Source organism: Labrus bergylta, chromosome 11 (genome assembly GCF_963930695.1).
Source record: "Labrus bergylta chromosome 11, fLabBer1.1, whole genome shotgun sequence".
Classification (NCBI taxonomy): domain Eukaryota; kingdom Metazoa; phylum Chordata; class Actinopteri; order Labriformes; family Labridae; genus Labrus; species Labrus bergylta.
In genome coordinates, this window is record NC_089205.1 from 28966550 (window position 1) to 28980434 (window position 13885).

The 13885-nt window shown below is 43.8% G+C and overlaps 36 non-coding genes across 36 annotated transcripts; all 36 read right to left on the minus strand.

Annotated features, from left to right (window-relative positions):
* Positions 1-221: 221 nt before the first annotated feature.
* Positions 222-338, minus strand: LOC114921557 (U5 spliceosomal RNA). Its single transcript, XR_003809862.1, has one exon. It is a non-coding gene; the product is annotated as a U5 spliceosomal RNA (small nuclear RNA).
* A 269-nt stretch (positions 339-607) lies between these two features.
* Positions 608-724, minus strand: LOC114921556 (U5 spliceosomal RNA). The gene has a single exon (XR_003809861.1). It is a non-coding gene; the product is annotated as a U5 spliceosomal RNA (small nuclear RNA).
* A 269-nt stretch (positions 725-993) lies between these two features.
* Positions 994-1110, minus strand: LOC114921555 (U5 spliceosomal RNA). The gene has a single exon (XR_003809860.1). It is a non-coding gene; the product is annotated as a U5 spliceosomal RNA (small nuclear RNA).
* Positions 1111-1379: 269 nt separating this feature from the next.
* Positions 1380-1496, minus strand: LOC136180822 (U5 spliceosomal RNA). The gene has a single exon (XR_010667446.1). It is a non-coding gene; the product is annotated as a U5 spliceosomal RNA (small nuclear RNA).
* A 269-nt stretch (positions 1497-1765) lies between these two features.
* Positions 1766-1882, minus strand: LOC114921554 (U5 spliceosomal RNA). The gene has a single exon (XR_003809859.1). It is a non-coding gene; the product is annotated as a U5 spliceosomal RNA (small nuclear RNA).
* A 269-nt stretch (positions 1883-2151) lies between these two features.
* On the minus strand, positions 2152-2268 carry LOC114921553 (U5 spliceosomal RNA). Its single transcript, XR_003809858.1, has one exon. It is a non-coding gene; the product is annotated as a U5 spliceosomal RNA (small nuclear RNA).
* A 269-nt stretch (positions 2269-2537) lies between these two features.
* On the minus strand, positions 2538-2654 carry LOC114921552 (U5 spliceosomal RNA). Its single transcript, XR_003809857.1, has one exon. It is a non-coding gene; the product is annotated as a U5 spliceosomal RNA (small nuclear RNA).
* Positions 2655-2923: 269 nt separating this feature from the next.
* On the minus strand, positions 2924-3040 carry LOC114921551 (U5 spliceosomal RNA). The gene has a single exon (XR_003809856.1). It is a non-coding gene; the product is annotated as a U5 spliceosomal RNA (small nuclear RNA).
* A 269-nt stretch (positions 3041-3309) lies between these two features.
* LOC114921549 (U5 spliceosomal RNA) lies at positions 3310-3426 on the minus strand. Its single transcript, XR_003809854.1, has one exon. It is a non-coding gene; the product is annotated as a U5 spliceosomal RNA (small nuclear RNA).
* A 269-nt stretch (positions 3427-3695) lies between these two features.
* LOC114921548 (U5 spliceosomal RNA) lies at positions 3696-3812 on the minus strand. Its single transcript, XR_003809853.1, has one exon. It is a non-coding gene; the product is annotated as a U5 spliceosomal RNA (small nuclear RNA).
* Positions 3813-4081: 269 nt separating this feature from the next.
* Positions 4082-4198, minus strand: LOC114921547 (U5 spliceosomal RNA). Its single transcript, XR_003809852.1, has one exon. It is a non-coding gene; the product is annotated as a U5 spliceosomal RNA (small nuclear RNA).
* Positions 4199-4467: 269 nt separating this feature from the next.
* LOC114921546 (U5 spliceosomal RNA) lies at positions 4468-4584 on the minus strand. The gene has a single exon (XR_003809851.1). It is a non-coding gene; the product is annotated as a U5 spliceosomal RNA (small nuclear RNA).
* Positions 4585-4853: 269 nt separating this feature from the next.
* Positions 4854-4970, minus strand: LOC114921545 (U5 spliceosomal RNA). The gene has a single exon (XR_003809850.1). It is a non-coding gene; the product is annotated as a U5 spliceosomal RNA (small nuclear RNA).
* A 269-nt stretch (positions 4971-5239) lies between these two features.
* Positions 5240-5356, minus strand: LOC114921646 (U5 spliceosomal RNA). Its single transcript, XR_003809952.1, has one exon. It is a non-coding gene; the product is annotated as a U5 spliceosomal RNA (small nuclear RNA).
* Positions 5357-5625: 269 nt separating this feature from the next.
* On the minus strand, positions 5626-5742 carry LOC136180821 (U5 spliceosomal RNA). Its single transcript, XR_010667445.1, has one exon. It is a non-coding gene; the product is annotated as a U5 spliceosomal RNA (small nuclear RNA).
* A 269-nt stretch (positions 5743-6011) lies between these two features.
* Positions 6012-6128, minus strand: LOC114921644 (U5 spliceosomal RNA). Its single transcript, XR_003809950.1, has one exon. It is a non-coding gene; the product is annotated as a U5 spliceosomal RNA (small nuclear RNA).
* A 269-nt stretch (positions 6129-6397) lies between these two features.
* LOC114921643 (U5 spliceosomal RNA) lies at positions 6398-6514 on the minus strand. The gene has a single exon (XR_003809949.1). It is a non-coding gene; the product is annotated as a U5 spliceosomal RNA (small nuclear RNA).
* A 269-nt stretch (positions 6515-6783) lies between these two features.
* On the minus strand, positions 6784-6900 carry LOC114921642 (U5 spliceosomal RNA). The gene has a single exon (XR_003809948.2). It is a non-coding gene; the product is annotated as a U5 spliceosomal RNA (small nuclear RNA).
* Positions 6901-7169: 269 nt separating this feature from the next.
* On the minus strand, positions 7170-7286 carry LOC114921640 (U5 spliceosomal RNA). Its single transcript, XR_003809946.1, has one exon. It is a non-coding gene; the product is annotated as a U5 spliceosomal RNA (small nuclear RNA).
* Positions 7287-7555: 269 nt separating this feature from the next.
* LOC114921639 (U5 spliceosomal RNA) lies at positions 7556-7672 on the minus strand. The gene has a single exon (XR_003809945.1). It is a non-coding gene; the product is annotated as a U5 spliceosomal RNA (small nuclear RNA).
* A 269-nt stretch (positions 7673-7941) lies between these two features.
* LOC114921638 (U5 spliceosomal RNA) lies at positions 7942-8058 on the minus strand. Its single transcript, XR_003809944.1, has one exon. It is a non-coding gene; the product is annotated as a U5 spliceosomal RNA (small nuclear RNA).
* Positions 8059-8327: 269 nt separating this feature from the next.
* LOC114921637 (U5 spliceosomal RNA) lies at positions 8328-8444 on the minus strand. Its single transcript, XR_003809943.1, has one exon. It is a non-coding gene; the product is annotated as a U5 spliceosomal RNA (small nuclear RNA).
* Positions 8445-8713: 269 nt separating this feature from the next.
* Positions 8714-8830, minus strand: LOC114921636 (U5 spliceosomal RNA). Its single transcript, XR_003809942.1, has one exon. It is a non-coding gene; the product is annotated as a U5 spliceosomal RNA (small nuclear RNA).
* A 269-nt stretch (positions 8831-9099) lies between these two features.
* LOC114921635 (U5 spliceosomal RNA) lies at positions 9100-9216 on the minus strand. The gene has a single exon (XR_003809941.1). It is a non-coding gene; the product is annotated as a U5 spliceosomal RNA (small nuclear RNA).
* Positions 9217-9485: 269 nt separating this feature from the next.
* LOC136180824 (U5 spliceosomal RNA) lies at positions 9486-9602 on the minus strand. Its single transcript, XR_010667448.1, has one exon. It is a non-coding gene; the product is annotated as a U5 spliceosomal RNA (small nuclear RNA).
* Positions 9603-9871: 269 nt separating this feature from the next.
* On the minus strand, positions 9872-9988 carry LOC114921633 (U5 spliceosomal RNA). Its single transcript, XR_003809939.1, has one exon. It is a non-coding gene; the product is annotated as a U5 spliceosomal RNA (small nuclear RNA).
* Positions 9989-10257: 269 nt separating this feature from the next.
* LOC114921632 (U5 spliceosomal RNA) lies at positions 10258-10374 on the minus strand. The gene has a single exon (XR_003809938.1). It is a non-coding gene; the product is annotated as a U5 spliceosomal RNA (small nuclear RNA).
* Positions 10375-10643: 269 nt separating this feature from the next.
* LOC114921631 (U5 spliceosomal RNA) lies at positions 10644-10760 on the minus strand. Its single transcript, XR_003809937.1, has one exon. It is a non-coding gene; the product is annotated as a U5 spliceosomal RNA (small nuclear RNA).
* Positions 10761-11029: 269 nt separating this feature from the next.
* LOC114921629 (U5 spliceosomal RNA) lies at positions 11030-11146 on the minus strand. The gene has a single exon (XR_003809935.1). It is a non-coding gene; the product is annotated as a U5 spliceosomal RNA (small nuclear RNA).
* A 269-nt stretch (positions 11147-11415) lies between these two features.
* On the minus strand, positions 11416-11532 carry LOC114921628 (U5 spliceosomal RNA). Its single transcript, XR_003809934.1, has one exon. It is a non-coding gene; the product is annotated as a U5 spliceosomal RNA (small nuclear RNA).
* Positions 11533-11801: 269 nt separating this feature from the next.
* LOC114921627 (U5 spliceosomal RNA) lies at positions 11802-11918 on the minus strand. Its single transcript, XR_003809933.1, has one exon. It is a non-coding gene; the product is annotated as a U5 spliceosomal RNA (small nuclear RNA).
* A 269-nt stretch (positions 11919-12187) lies between these two features.
* LOC114921626 (U5 spliceosomal RNA) lies at positions 12188-12304 on the minus strand. The gene has a single exon (XR_003809932.1). It is a non-coding gene; the product is annotated as a U5 spliceosomal RNA (small nuclear RNA).
* A 269-nt stretch (positions 12305-12573) lies between these two features.
* On the minus strand, positions 12574-12690 carry LOC114921625 (U5 spliceosomal RNA). Its single transcript, XR_003809931.1, has one exon. It is a non-coding gene; the product is annotated as a U5 spliceosomal RNA (small nuclear RNA).
* A 269-nt stretch (positions 12691-12959) lies between these two features.
* On the minus strand, positions 12960-13076 carry LOC114921624 (U5 spliceosomal RNA). The gene has a single exon (XR_003809930.1). It is a non-coding gene; the product is annotated as a U5 spliceosomal RNA (small nuclear RNA).
* Positions 13077-13345: 269 nt separating this feature from the next.
* Positions 13346-13462, minus strand: LOC114921623 (U5 spliceosomal RNA). Its single transcript, XR_003809929.1, has one exon. It is a non-coding gene; the product is annotated as a U5 spliceosomal RNA (small nuclear RNA).
* A 269-nt stretch (positions 13463-13731) lies between these two features.
* Positions 13732-13848, minus strand: LOC114921622 (U5 spliceosomal RNA). The gene has a single exon (XR_003809928.1). It is a non-coding gene; the product is annotated as a U5 spliceosomal RNA (small nuclear RNA).
* Positions 13849-13885: the final 37 nt, after the last annotated feature.

Below are 13885 nucleotides of genomic sequence, written 5' to 3' on the forward strand. Positions count from 1 at the left end.
ACACTCACGGCAAGCCTGACTTGTCGCACACTATGTGCATGTGCATCCCTGCCACAGTCTTTATGCAATAGAAATTCCCTTATCTTCTTGTACACTTTTTCTAATTGGTCATCACAGCAGCTGCATATTTGCAAATCTAGCCACTAATCACTCTACAATTTGGCTCAAGATCTCAGGCCAAGTTGCATTGGGTAGATTGTTTGTTTTCCACATAATAGAGAGGCTCAGCTACAAGGCTAAGCCTGCCAAAAATAAGTTGAACTCAATAGTGTTCCTCTCCACGGAAGTCTTTAGTAAAAGGCGAAAGACTTGTACGATATGAAGAGAAACCCGAGTATGTCAGGCTCATCGTAAAGGGCAGGATAACACACGTCGTCCTGGCCACTACACTCACGGTAAGCCTGACTTGTCGCACACTATGTGCATGTGCATCCCTGCCACAGTCTTTATGCAATAGAAATTCCCTTATCTTCTTGTACACTTTTTCTAATTGGTCATCACAGCAGCTGCATATTTGCAAATCTAGCCACTAATCACTCTACAATTTGGCTCAAGGTCTCAGGCCAAGTTGCATTGGGTAGATTGTTTGTTTTCCACATAATAGAGAGGCTCAGCTACAAGGCTAAGCCTGCCAAAAATAAGTTGAACTCAATAGTGTTCCTCTCCACGGAAGTCTTTAGTAAAAGGCGAAAGACTTGTACGATATGAAGAGAAACCCGAGTATGTCAGGCTCATCGTAAAGGGCAGGATAACACACGTCGTCCTGGCCACTACACTCACGGCAAGCCTGACTTGTCGCACACTATGTGCATGTGCATCTCTGCCACAGTCTTTATGCAATAGAAATTCCCTTATCTTCTTGTACACGTTTTCTAATTGGTCATCACAGCAGCTGCATATTTGCAAATCTAGCCACTAATCACTCCACAATTTGGCTCAAGATCTCAGGCCAAGTTGCATTGGGTAGATTGTTTGTTTTCCACATAATAGAGAGGCTCAGCTACAAGGCTAAGCCTGCCAAAAATAAGTTGAACTCAATAGTGTTCCTCTCCACGGAAGTCTTTAGTAAAAGGCGAAAGACTTGTACGATATGAAGAGAAACCCGAGTATGTCAGGCTCATCGTAAAGGGCAGGATAACACACGTCGTCCTGGCCACTACACTCACGGCAAGCCTGACTTGTCGCACACTATGTGCATGTGCATCCCTGCCACAGTCTTTATGCAATAGAAATTCCCTTATCTTCTTGTACACTTTTTCTAATTGGTCATCACAGCAGCTGCATATTTGCAAATCTAGCCACTAATCACTCTACAATTTGGCTCAAGATCTCAGGCCAAGTTGCATTGGGTAGATTGTTTGTTTTCCACATAATAGAGAGGCTCAGCTACAAGGCTAAGCCTGCCAAAAATAAGTTGAACTCAATAGTGTTCCTCTCCATGGAAGTCTTTAGTAAAAGGCGAAAGACTTGTACGATATGAAGAGAAACCCGAGTATGTCAGGCTCATCGTAAAGGGCAGGATAACACACGTCGTCCTGGCCACTACACTCACGGTAAGCCTGACTTGTCGCACACTATGTGCATGTGCATCCCTGCCACAGTCTTTATGCAATAGAAATTCCCTTATCTTCTTGTACACTTTTTCTAATTGGTCATCACAGCAGCTGCATATTTGCAAATCTAGCCACTAATCACTCTACAATTTGGCTCAAGGTCTCAGGCCAAGTTGCATTGGGTAGATTGTTTGTTTTCCACATAATAGAGAGGCTCAGCTACAAGGCTAAGCCTGCCAAAAATAAGTTGAACTCAATAGTGTTCCTCTCCACGGAAGTCTTTAGTAAAAGGCGAAAGACTTGTACGATATGAAGAGAAACCCGAGTATGTCAGGCTCATCGTAAAGGGCAGGATAACACACGTCGTCCTGGCCACTACACTCACGGCAAGCCTGACTTGTCGCACACTATGTGCATGTGCATCCCTGCCACAGTCTTTATGCAACAGAAATTCCGTTATCTTCTTGTACACGTTTTCTAATTGGTCATCACAGCAGCTGCATATTTGCAAATCTAGCCACTAATCACTCTACAATTTGGCTCAAGATCTCAGGCCAAGTTGCATTGGGTAGATTGTTTGTTTTCCACATAATAGAGAGGCTCAGCTACAAGGCTAAGCCTGCCAAAAATAAGTTGAACTCAATAGTGTTCCTCTCCACGGAAGTCTTTAGTAAAAGGCGAAAGACTTGTACGATATGAAGAGAAACCCGAGTATGTCAGGCTCATCGTAAAGGGCAGGATAACACACGTCGTCCTGGCCACTACACTCACGGTAAGCCTGACTTGTCGCACACTATGTGCATGTGCATCCCTGCCACAGTCTTTATGCAATAGAAATTCCCTTATCTTCTTGTACACTTTTTCTAATTGGTCATCACAGCAGCTGCATATTTGCAAATCTAGCCACTAATCACTCTACAATTTGGCTCAAGATCTCAGGCCAAGTTGCATTGGGTAGATTGTTTGTTTTCCACATAATAGAGAGGCTCAGCTACAAGGCTAAGCCTGCCAAAAATAAGTTGAACTCAATAGTGTTCCTCTCCACGGAAGTCTTTAGTAAAAGGCGAAAGACTTGTACGATATGAAGAGAAACCCGAGTATGTCAGGCTCATCGTAAAGGGCAGGATAACACACGTCGTCCTGGCCACTACACTCACGGCAAGCCTGACTTGTCGCACACTATGTGCATGTGCATCTCTGCCACAGTCTTTATGCAATAGAAATTCCGTTATCTTCTTGTACACGTTTTCTAATTGGTCATCACAGCAGCTGCATATTTGCAAATCTAGCCACTAATCACTCCACAATTTGGCTCAAGATCTCAGGCCAAGTTGCATTGGGTAGATTGTTTGTTTTCCACATAATAGAGAGGCTCAGCTACAAGGCTAAGCCTGCCAAAAATAAGTTGAACTCAATAGTGTTCCTCTCCACGGAAGTCTTTAGTAAAAGGCGAAAGACTTGTACGATATGAAGAGAAACCCGAGTATGTCAGGCTCATCGTAAAGGGCAGGATAACACACGTCGTCCTGGCCACTACACTCACGGCAAGCCTGACTTGTCGCACACTATGTGCATGTGCATCCCTGCCACAGTCTTTATGCAATAGAAATTCCCTTATCTTCTTGTACACTTTTTCTAATTGGTCATCACAGCAGCTGCATATTTGCAAATCTAGCCACTAATCACTCTACAATTTGGCTCAAGATCTCAGGCCAAGTTGCATTGGGTAGATTGTTTGTTTTCCACATAATAGAGAGGCTCAGCTACAAGGCTAAGCCTGCCAAAAATAAGTTGAACTCAATAGTGTTCCTCTCCACGGAAGTCTTTAGTAAAAGGCGAAAGACTTGTACGATATGAAGAGAAACCCGAGTATGTCAGGCTCATCGTAAAGGGCAGGATAACACACGTCGTCCTGGCCACTACACTCACGGTAAGCCTGACTTGTCGCACACTATGTGCATGTGCATCCCTGCCACAGTCTTTATGCAATAGAAATTCCCTTATCTTCTTGTACACTTTTTCTAATTGGTCATCACAGCAGCTGCATATTTGCAAATCTAGCCACTAATCACTCTACAATTTGGCTCAAGGTCTCAGGCCAAGTTGCATTGGGTAGATTGTTTGTTTTCCACATAATAGAGAGGCTCAGCTACAAGGCTAAGCCTGCCAAAAATAAGTTGAACTCAATAGTGTTCCTCTCCACGGAAGTCTTTAGTAAAAGGCGAAAGACTTGTACGATATGAAGAGAAACCCGAGTATGTCAGGCTCATCGTAAAGGGCAGGATAACACACGTCGTCCTGGCCACTACACTCACGGCAAGCCTGACTTGTCGCACACTATGTGCATGTGCATCCCTGCCACAGTCTTTATGCAACAGAAATTCCCTTATCTTCTTGTACACGTTTTCTAATTGGTCATCACAGCAGCTGCATATTTGCAAATCTAGCCACTAATCACTCTACAATTTGGCTCAAGGTCTCAGGCCAAGTTGCATTGGGTAGATTGTTTGTTTTCCACATAATAGAGAGGCTCAGCTACAAGGCTAAGCCTGCCAAAAATAAGTTGAACTCAATAGTGTTCCTCTCCACGGAAGTCTTTAGTAAAAGGCGAAAGACTTGTACGATATGAAGAGAAACCCGAGTATGTCAGGCTCATCGTAAAGGGCAGGATAACACACGTCGTCCTGGCCACTACACTCACGGTAAGCCTGACTTGTCGCATACTATGTGCATGTGCATCCCTGCCACAGTCTTTATGCAATAGAAATTCCGTTATCTTCTTGTACACGTTTTCTAATTGGTCATCACAGCAGCTGCATATTTGCAAATCTAGCCACTAATCACTCTACAATTTGGCTCAAGATCTCAGGCCAAGTTGCATTGGGTAGATTGTTTGTTTTCCACATAATAGAGAGGCTCAGCTACAAGGCTAAGCCTGCCAAAAATAAGTTGAACTCAATAGTGTTCCTCTCCACGGAAGTCTTTAGTAAAAGGCGAAAGACTTGTACGATATGAAGAGAAACCCGAGTATGTCAGGCTCATCGTAAAGGGCAGGATAACACACGTCGTCCTGGCCACTACACTCACGGCAAGCCTGACTTGTCGCACACTATGTGCATGTGCATCCCTGCCACAGTCTTTATGCAATAGAAATTCCGTTATCTTCTTGTACACTTTTTCTAATTGGTCATCACAGCAGCTGCATATTTGCAAATCTAGCCACTAATCACTCTACAATTTGGCTCAAGGTCTCAGGCCAAGTTGCATTGGGTAGATTGTTTGTTTTCCACATAATAGAGAGGCTCAGCTACAAGGCTAAGCCTGCCAAAAATAAGTTGAACTCAATAGTGTTCCTCTCCACGGAAGTCTTTAGTAAAAGGCGAAAGACTTGTACGATATGAAGAGAAACCCGAGTATGTCAGGCTCATCGTAAAGGGCAGGATAACACACGTCGTCCTGGCCACTACACTCACGGCAAGCCTGACTTGTCGCACACTATGTGCATGTGCATCCCTGCCACAGTCTTTATGCAACAGAAATTCCGTTATCTTCTTGTACACGTTTTCTAATTGGTCATCACAGCAGCTGCATATTTGCAAATCTAGCCACTAATCACTCTACAATTTGGCTCAAGGTCTCAGGCCAAGTTGCATTGGGTAGATTGTTTGTTTTCCACATAATAGAGAGGCTCAGCTACAAGGCTAAGCCTGCCAAAAATAAGTTGAACTCAATAGTGTTCCTCTCCACGGAAGTCTTTAGTAAAAGGCGAAAGACTTGTACGATATGAAGAGAAACCCGAGTATGTCAGGCTCATCGTAAAGGGCAGGATAACACACGTCGTCCTGGCCACTACACTCACGGTAAGCCTGACTTGTCGCATACTATGTGCATGTGCATCCCTGCCACAGTCTTTATGCAATAGAAATTCCGTTATCTTCTTGTACACGTTTTCTAATTGGTCATCACAGCAGCTGCATATTTGCAAATCTAGCCACTAATCACTCTACAATTTGGCTCAAGATCTCAGGCCAAGTTGCATTGGGTAGATTGTTTGTTTTCCACATAATAGAGAGGCTCAGCTACAAGGCTAAGCCTGCCAAAAATAAGTTGAACTCAATAGTGTTCCTCTCCACGGAAGTCTTTAGTAAAAGGCGAAAGACTTGTACAATATGAAGAGAAACCCGAGTATGTCAGGCTCATCGTAAAGGGCAGGATAACACACGTCGTCCTGGCCACTACACTCACGGTAAGCCTGACTTGTCGCACACTATGTGCATGTGCATCCCTGCCACAGTCTTTATGCAATAGAAATTCCCTTATCTTCTTGTACACTTTTTCTAATTGGTCATCACAGCAGCTGCATATTTGCAAATCTAGCCACTAATCACTCTACAATTTGGCTCAAGATCTCAGGCCAAGTTGCATTGGGTAGATTGTTTGTTTTCCACATAATAGAGAGGCTCAGCTACAAGGCTAAGCCTGCCAAAAATAAGTTGAACTCAATAGTGTTCCTCTCCACGGAAGTCTTTAGTAAAAGGCGAAAGACTTGTACGATATGAAGAGAAACCCGAGTATGTCAGGCTCATCGTAAAGGGCAGGATAACACACGTCGTCCTGGCCACTACACTCACGGCAAGCCTGACTTGTCGCACACTATGTGCATGTGCATCCCTGCCACAGTCTTTATGCAACAGAAATTCCGTTATCTTCTTGTACACGTTTTCTAATTGGTCATCACAGCAGCTGCATATTTGCAAATCTAGCCACTAATCACTCTACAATTTGGCTCAAGGTCTCAGGCCAAGTTGCATTGGGTAGATTGTTTGTTTTCCACATAATAGAGAGGCTCAGCTACAAGGCTAAGCCTGCCAAAAATAAGTTGAACTCAATAGTGTTCCTCTCCACGGAAGTCTTTAGTAAAAGGCGAAAGACTTGTACGATATGAAGAGAAACCCGAGTATGTCAGGCTCATCGTAAAGGGCAGGATAACACACGTCGTCCTGGCCACTACACTCACGGTAAGCCTGACTTGTCGCATACTATGTGCATGTGCATCCCTGCCACAGTCTTTATGCAATAGAAATTCCGTTATCTTCTTGTACACGTTTTCTAATTGGTCATCACAGCAGCTGCATATTTGCAAATCTAGCCACTAATCACTCTACAATTTGGCTCAAGATCTCAGGCCAAGTTGCATTGGGTAGATTGTTTGTTTTCCACATAATAGAGAGGCTCAGCTACAAGGCTAAGCCTGCCAAAAATAAGTTGAACTCAATAGTGTTCCTCTCCACGGAAGTCTTTAGTAAAAGGCGAAAGACTTGTACAATATGAAGAGAAACCCGAGTATGTCAGGCTCATCGTAAAGGGCAGGATAACACACGTCGTCCTGGCCACTACACTCACGGTAAGCCTGACTTGTCGCACACTATGTGCATGTGCATCCCTGCCACAGTCTTTATGCAATAGAAATTCCCTTATCTTCTTGTACACTTTTTCTAATTGGTCATCACAGCAGCTGCATATTTGCAAATCTAGCCACTAATCACTCTACAATTTGGCTCAAGATCTCAGGCCAAGTTGCATTGGGTAGATTGTTTGTTTTCCACATAATAGAGAGGCTCAGCTACAAGGCTAAGCCTGCCAAAAATAAGTTGAACTCAATAGTGTTCCTCTCCACGGAAGTCTTTAGTAAAAGGCGAAAGACTTGTACGATATGAAGAGAAACCCGAGTATGTCAGGCTCATCGTAAAGGGCAGGATAACACACGTCGTCCTGGCCACTACACTCACGGTAAGCCTGACTTGTCGCACACTATGTGCATGTGCATCCCTGCCACAGTCTTTATGCAATAGAAATTCCCTTATCTTCTTGTACACTTTTTCTAATTGGTCATCACAGCAGCTGCATATTTGCAAATCTAGCCACTAATCACTCTACAATTTGGCTCAAGATCTCAGGCCAAGTTGCATTGGGTAGATTGTTTGTTTTCCACATAATAGAGAGGCTCAGCTACAAGGCTAAGCCTGCCAAAAATAAGTTGAACTCAATAGTGTTCCTCTCCACGGAAGTCTTTAGTAAAAGGCGAAAGACTTGTACGATATGAAGAGAAACCCGAGTATGTCAGGCTCATCGTAAAGGGCAGGATAACACACGTCGTCCTGGCCACTACACTCACGGTAAGCCTGACTTGTCGCACACTATGTGCATGTGCATCCCTGCCACAGTCTTTATGCAATAGAAATTCCCTTATCTTCTTGTACACTTTTTCTAATTGGTCATCACAGCAGCTGCATATTTGCAAATCTAGCCACTAATCACTCTACAATTTGGCTCAAGGTCTCAGGCCAAGTTGCATTGGGTAGATTGTTTGTTTTCCACATAATAGAGAGGCTCAGCTACAAGGCTAAGCCTGCCAAAAATAAGTTGAACTCAATAGTGTTCCTCTCCACGGAAGTCTTTAGTAAAAGGCGAAAGACTTGTACGATATGAAGAGAAACCCGAGTATGTCAGGCTCATCGTAAAGGGCAGGATAACACACGTCGTCCTGGCCACTACACTCACGGCAAGCCTGACTTGTCGCACACTATGTGCATGTGCATCTCTGCCACAGTCTTTATGCAATAGAAATTCCGTTATCTTCTTGTACACGTTTTCTAATTGGTCATCACAGCAGCTGCATATTTGCAAATCTAGCCACTAATCACTCTACAATTTGGCTCAAGATCTCAGGCCAAGTTGCATTGGGTAGATTGTTTGTTTTCCACATAATAGAGAGGCTCAGCTACAAGGCTAAGCCTGCCAAAAATAAGTTGAACTCAATAGTGTTCCTCTCCACGGAAGTCTTTAGTAAAAGGCGAAAGACTTGTACGATATGAAGAGAAACCCGAGTATATCAGGCTCATCGTAAAGGGCAGGATAACACACGTCGTCCTGGCCACTACACTCACGGTAAGCCTGACTTGTCGCATACTATGTGCATGTGCATCCCTGCCACAGTCTTTATGCAATAGAAATTCCCTTATCTTCTTGTACACTTTTTCTAATTGGTCATCACAGCAGCTGCATATTTGCAAATCTAGCCACTAATCACTCTACAATTTGGCTCAAGGTCTCAGGCCAAGTTGCATTGGGTAGATTGTTTGTTTTCCACATAATAGAGAGGCTCAGCTACAAGGCTAAGCCTGCCAAAAATAAGTTGAACTCAATAGTGTTCCTCTCCACGGAAGTCTTTAGTAAAAGGCGAAAGACTTGTACGATATGAAGAGAAACCCGAGTATGTCAGGCTCATCGTAAAGGGCAGGATAACACACGTCGTCCTGGCCACTACACTCACGGCAAGCCTGACTTGTCGCACACTATGTGCATGTGCATCTCTGCCACAGTCTTTATGCAATAGAAATTCCGTTATCTTCTTGTACACGTTTTCTAATTGGTCATCACAGCAGCTGCATATTTGCAAATCTAGCCACTAATCACTCTACAATTTGGCTCAAGATCTCAGGCCAAGTTGCATTGGGTAGATTGTTTGTTTTCCACATAATAGAGAGGCTCAGCTACAAGGCTAAGCCTGCCAAAAATAAGTTGAACTCAATAGTGTTCCTCTCCACGGAAGTCTTTAGTAAAAGGCGAAAGACTTGTACGATATGAAGAGAAACCCGAGTATATCAGGCTCATCGTAAAGGGCAGGATAACACACGTCGTCCTGGCCACTACACTCACGGTAAGCCTGACTTGTCGCATACTATGTGCATGTGCATCCCTGCCACAGTCTTTATGCAATAGAAATTCCCTTATCTTCTTGTACACTTTTTCTAATTGGTCATCACAGCAGCTGCATATTTGCAAATCTAGCCACTAATCACTCCACAATTTGGCTCAAGATCTCAGGCCAAGTTGCATTGGGTAGATTGTTTGTTTTCCACATAATAGAGAGGCTCAGCTACAAGGCTAAGCCTGCCAAAAATAAGTTGAACTCAATAGTGTTCCTCTCCACGGAAGTCTTTAGTAAAAGGCGAAAGATTTGTACGATATGAAGAGAAACCCGAGTATGTCAGGCTCATCGTAAAGGGCAGGATAACACACGTCGTCCTGGCCACTACACTCACGGTAAGCCTGACTTGTCGCACACTATGTGCATGTGCATCCCTGCCACAGTCTTTATGCAATAGAAATTCCCTTATCTTCTTGTACACTTTTTCTAATTGGTCATCACAGCAGCTGCATATTTGCAAATCTAGCCACTAATCACTCTACAATTTGGCTCAAGGTCTCAGGCCAAGTTGCATTGGGTAGATTGTTTGTTTTCCACATAATAGAGAGGCTCAGCTACAAGGCTAAGCCTGCCAAAAATAAGTTGAACTCAATAGTGTTCCTCTCCACGGAAGTCTTTAGTAAAAGGCGAAAGACTTGTACGATATGAAGAGAAACCCGAGTATGTCAGGCTCATCGTAAAGGGCAGGATAACACACGTCGTCCTGGCCACTACACTCACGGCAAGCCTGACTTGTCGCACACTATGTGCATGTGCATCTCTGCCACAGTCTTTATGCAATAGAAATTCCGTTATCTTCTTGTACACGTTTTCTAATTGGTCATCACAGCAGCTGCATATTTGCAAATCTAGCCACTAATCACTCTACAATTTGGCTCAAGATCTCAGGCCAAGTTGCATTGGGTAGATTGTTTGTTTTCCACATAATAGAGAGGCTCAGCTACAAGGCTAAGCCTGCCAAAAATAAGTTGAACTCAATAGTGTTCCTCTCCACGGAAGTCTTTAGTAAAAGGCGAAAGACTTGTACGATATGAAGAGAAACCCGAGTATGTCAGGCTCATCGTAAAGGGCAGGATAACACACGTCGTCCTGGCCACTACACTCACGGTAAGCCTGACTTGTCGCACACTATGTGCATGTGCATCCCTGCCACAGTCTTTATGCAATAGAAATTCCCTTATCTTCTTGTACACTTTTTCTAATTGGTCATCACAGCAGCTGCATATTTGCAAATCTAGCCACTAATCACTCTACAATTTGGCTCAAGGTCTCAGGCCAAGTTGCATTGGGTAGATTGTTTGTTTTCCACATAATAGAGAGGCTCAGCTACAAGGCTAAGCCTGCCAAAAATAAGTTGAACTCAATAGTGTTCCTCTCCACGGAAGTCTTTAGTAAAAGGCGAAAGACTTGTACGATATGAAGAGAAACCCGAGTATGTCAGGCTCATCGTAAAGGGCAGGATAACACACGTCGTCCTGGCCACTACACTCACGGCAAGCCTGACTTGTCGCACACTATGTGCATGTGCATCTCTGCCACAGTCTTTATGCAATAGAAATTCCGTTATCTTCTTGTACACGTTTTCTAATTGGTCATCACAGCAGCTGCATATTTGCAAATCTAGCCACTAATCACTCTACAATTTGGCTCAAGATCTCAGGCCAAGTTGCATTGGGTAGATTGTTTGTTTTCCACATAATAGAGAGGCTCAGCTACAAGGCTAAGCCTGCCAAAAATAAGTTGAACTCAATAGTGTTCCTCTCCACGGAAGTCTTTAGTAAAAGGCGAAAGACTTGTACGATATGAAGAGAAACCCGAGTATATCAGGCTCATCGTAAAGGGCAGGATAACACACGTCGTCCTGGCCACTACACTCACGGTAAGCCTGACTTGTCGCATACTATGTGCATGTGCATCCCTGCCACAGTCTTTATGCAATAGAAATTCCCTTATCTTCTTGTACACTTTTTCTAATTGGTCATCACAGCAGCTGCATATTTGCAAATCTAGCCACTAATCACTCCACAATTTGGCTCAAGATCTCAGGCCAAGTTGCATTGGGTAGATTGTTTGTTTTCCACATAATAGAGAGGCTCAGCTACAAGGCTAAGCCTGCCAAAAATAAGTTGAACTCAATAGTGTTCCTCTCCACGGAAGTCTTTAGTAAAAGGCGAAAGACTTGTACGATATGAAGAGAAACCCGAGTATGTCAGGCTCATCGTAAAGGGCAGGATAACACACGTCGTCCTGGCCACTACACTCACGGTAAGCCTGACTTGTCGCACACTATGTGCATGTGCATCCCTGCCACAGTCTTTATGCAATAGAAATTCCCTTATCTTCTTGTACACTTTTTCTAATTGGTCATCACAGCAGCTGCATATTTGCAAATCTAGCCACTAATCACTCTACAATTTGGCTCAAGGTCTCAGGCCAAGTTGCATTGGGTAGATTGTTTGTTTTCCACATAATAGAGAGGCTCAGCTACAAGGCTAAGCCTGCCAAAAATAAGTTGAACTCAATAGTGTTCCTCTCCACGGAAGTCTTTAGTAAAAGGCGAAAGACTTGTACGATATGAAGAGAAACCCGAGTATGTCAGGCTCATCGTAAAGGGCAGGATAACACACGTCGTCCTGGCCACTACACTCACGGCAAGCCTGACTTGTCGCACACTATGTGCATGTGCATCTCTGCCACAGTCTTTATGCAATAGAAATTCCGTTATCTTCTTGTACACGTTTTCTAATTGGTCATCACAGCAGCTGCATATTTGCAAATCTAGCCACTAATCACTCTACAATTTGGCTCAAGATCTCAGGCCAAGTTGCATTGGGTAGATTGTTTGTTTTCCACATAATAGAGAGGCTCAGCTACAAGGCTAAGCCTGCCAAAAATAAGTTGAACTCAATAGTGTTCCTCTCCACGGAAGTCTTTAGTAAAAGGCGAAAGACTTGTACGATATGAAGAGAAACCCGAGTATGTCAGGCTCATCGTAAAGGGCAGGATAACACACGTCGTCCTGGCCACTACACTCACGGTAAGCCTGACTTGTCGCACACTATGTGCATGTGCATCCCTGCCACAGTCTTTATGCAATAGAAATTCCCTTATCTTCTTGTACACTTTTTCTAATTGGTCATCACAGCAGCTGCATATTTGCAAATCTAGCCACTAATCACTCCACAATTTGGCTCAAGATCTCAGGCCAAGTTGCATTGGGTAGATTGTTTGTTTTCCACATAATAGAGAGGCTCAGCTACAAGGCTAAGCCTGCCAAAAATAAGTTGAACTCAATAGTGTTCCTCTCCACGGAAGTCTTTAGTAAAAGGCGAAAGACTTGTACGATATGAAGAGAAACCCGAGTATGTCAGGCTCATCGTAAAGGGCAGGATAACACACGTCGTCCTGGCCACTACACTCACGGCAAGCCTGACTTGTCGCACACTATGTGCATGTGCATCCCTGCCACAGTCTTTATGCAATAGAAATTCCCTTATCTTCTTGTACACTTTTTCTAATTGGTCATCACAGCAGCTGCATATTTGCAAATCTAGCCACTAATCACTCTACAATTTGGCTCAAGATCTCAGGCCAAGTTGCATTGGGTAGATTGTTTGTTTTCCACATAATAGAGAGGCTCAGCTACAAGGCTAAGCCTGCCAAAAATAAGTTGAACTCAATAGTGTTCCTCTCCACGGAAGTCTTTAGTAAAAGGCGAAAGACTTGTACGATATGAAGAGAAACCCGAGTATGTCAGGCTCATCGTAAAGGGCAGGATAACACACGTCGTCCTGGCCACTACACTCACGGTAAGCCTGACTTGTCGCACACTATGTGCATGTGCATCCCTGCCACAGTCTTTATGCAATAGAAATTCCCTTATCTTCTTGTACACTTTTTCTAATTGGTCATCACAGCAGCTGCATATTTGCAAATCTAGCCACTAATCACTCTACAATTTGGCTCAAGGTCTCAGGCCAAGTTGCATTGGGTAGATTGTTTGTTTTCCACATAATAGAGAGGCTCAGCTACAAGGCTAAGCCTGCCAAAAATAAGTTGAACTCAATAGTGTTCCTCTCCACGGAAGTCTTTAGTAAAAGGCGAAAGACTTGTACGATATGAAGAGAAACCCGAGTATGTCAGGCTCATCGTAAAGGGCAGGATAACACACGTCGTCCTGGCCACTACACTCACGGCAAGCCTGACTTGTCGCACACTATGTGCATGTGCATCTCTGCCACAGTCTTTATGCAATAGAAATTCCCTTATCTTCTTGTACACGTTTTCTAATTGGTCATCACAGCAGCTGCATATTTGCAAATCTAGCCACTAATCACTCCACAATTTGGCTCAAGATCTCAGGCCAAGTTGCATTGGGTAGATTGTTTGTTTTCCACATAATAGAGAGGCTCAGCTACAAGGCTAAGCCTGCCAAAAATAAGTTGAACTCAATAGTGTTCCTCTCCACGGAAGTCTTTAGTAAAAGGCGAAAGACTTGTACGATATGAAGAGAAACCCGAGTATGTCAGGCTCATCGTAAAGGGCAGGATAACACACGTCG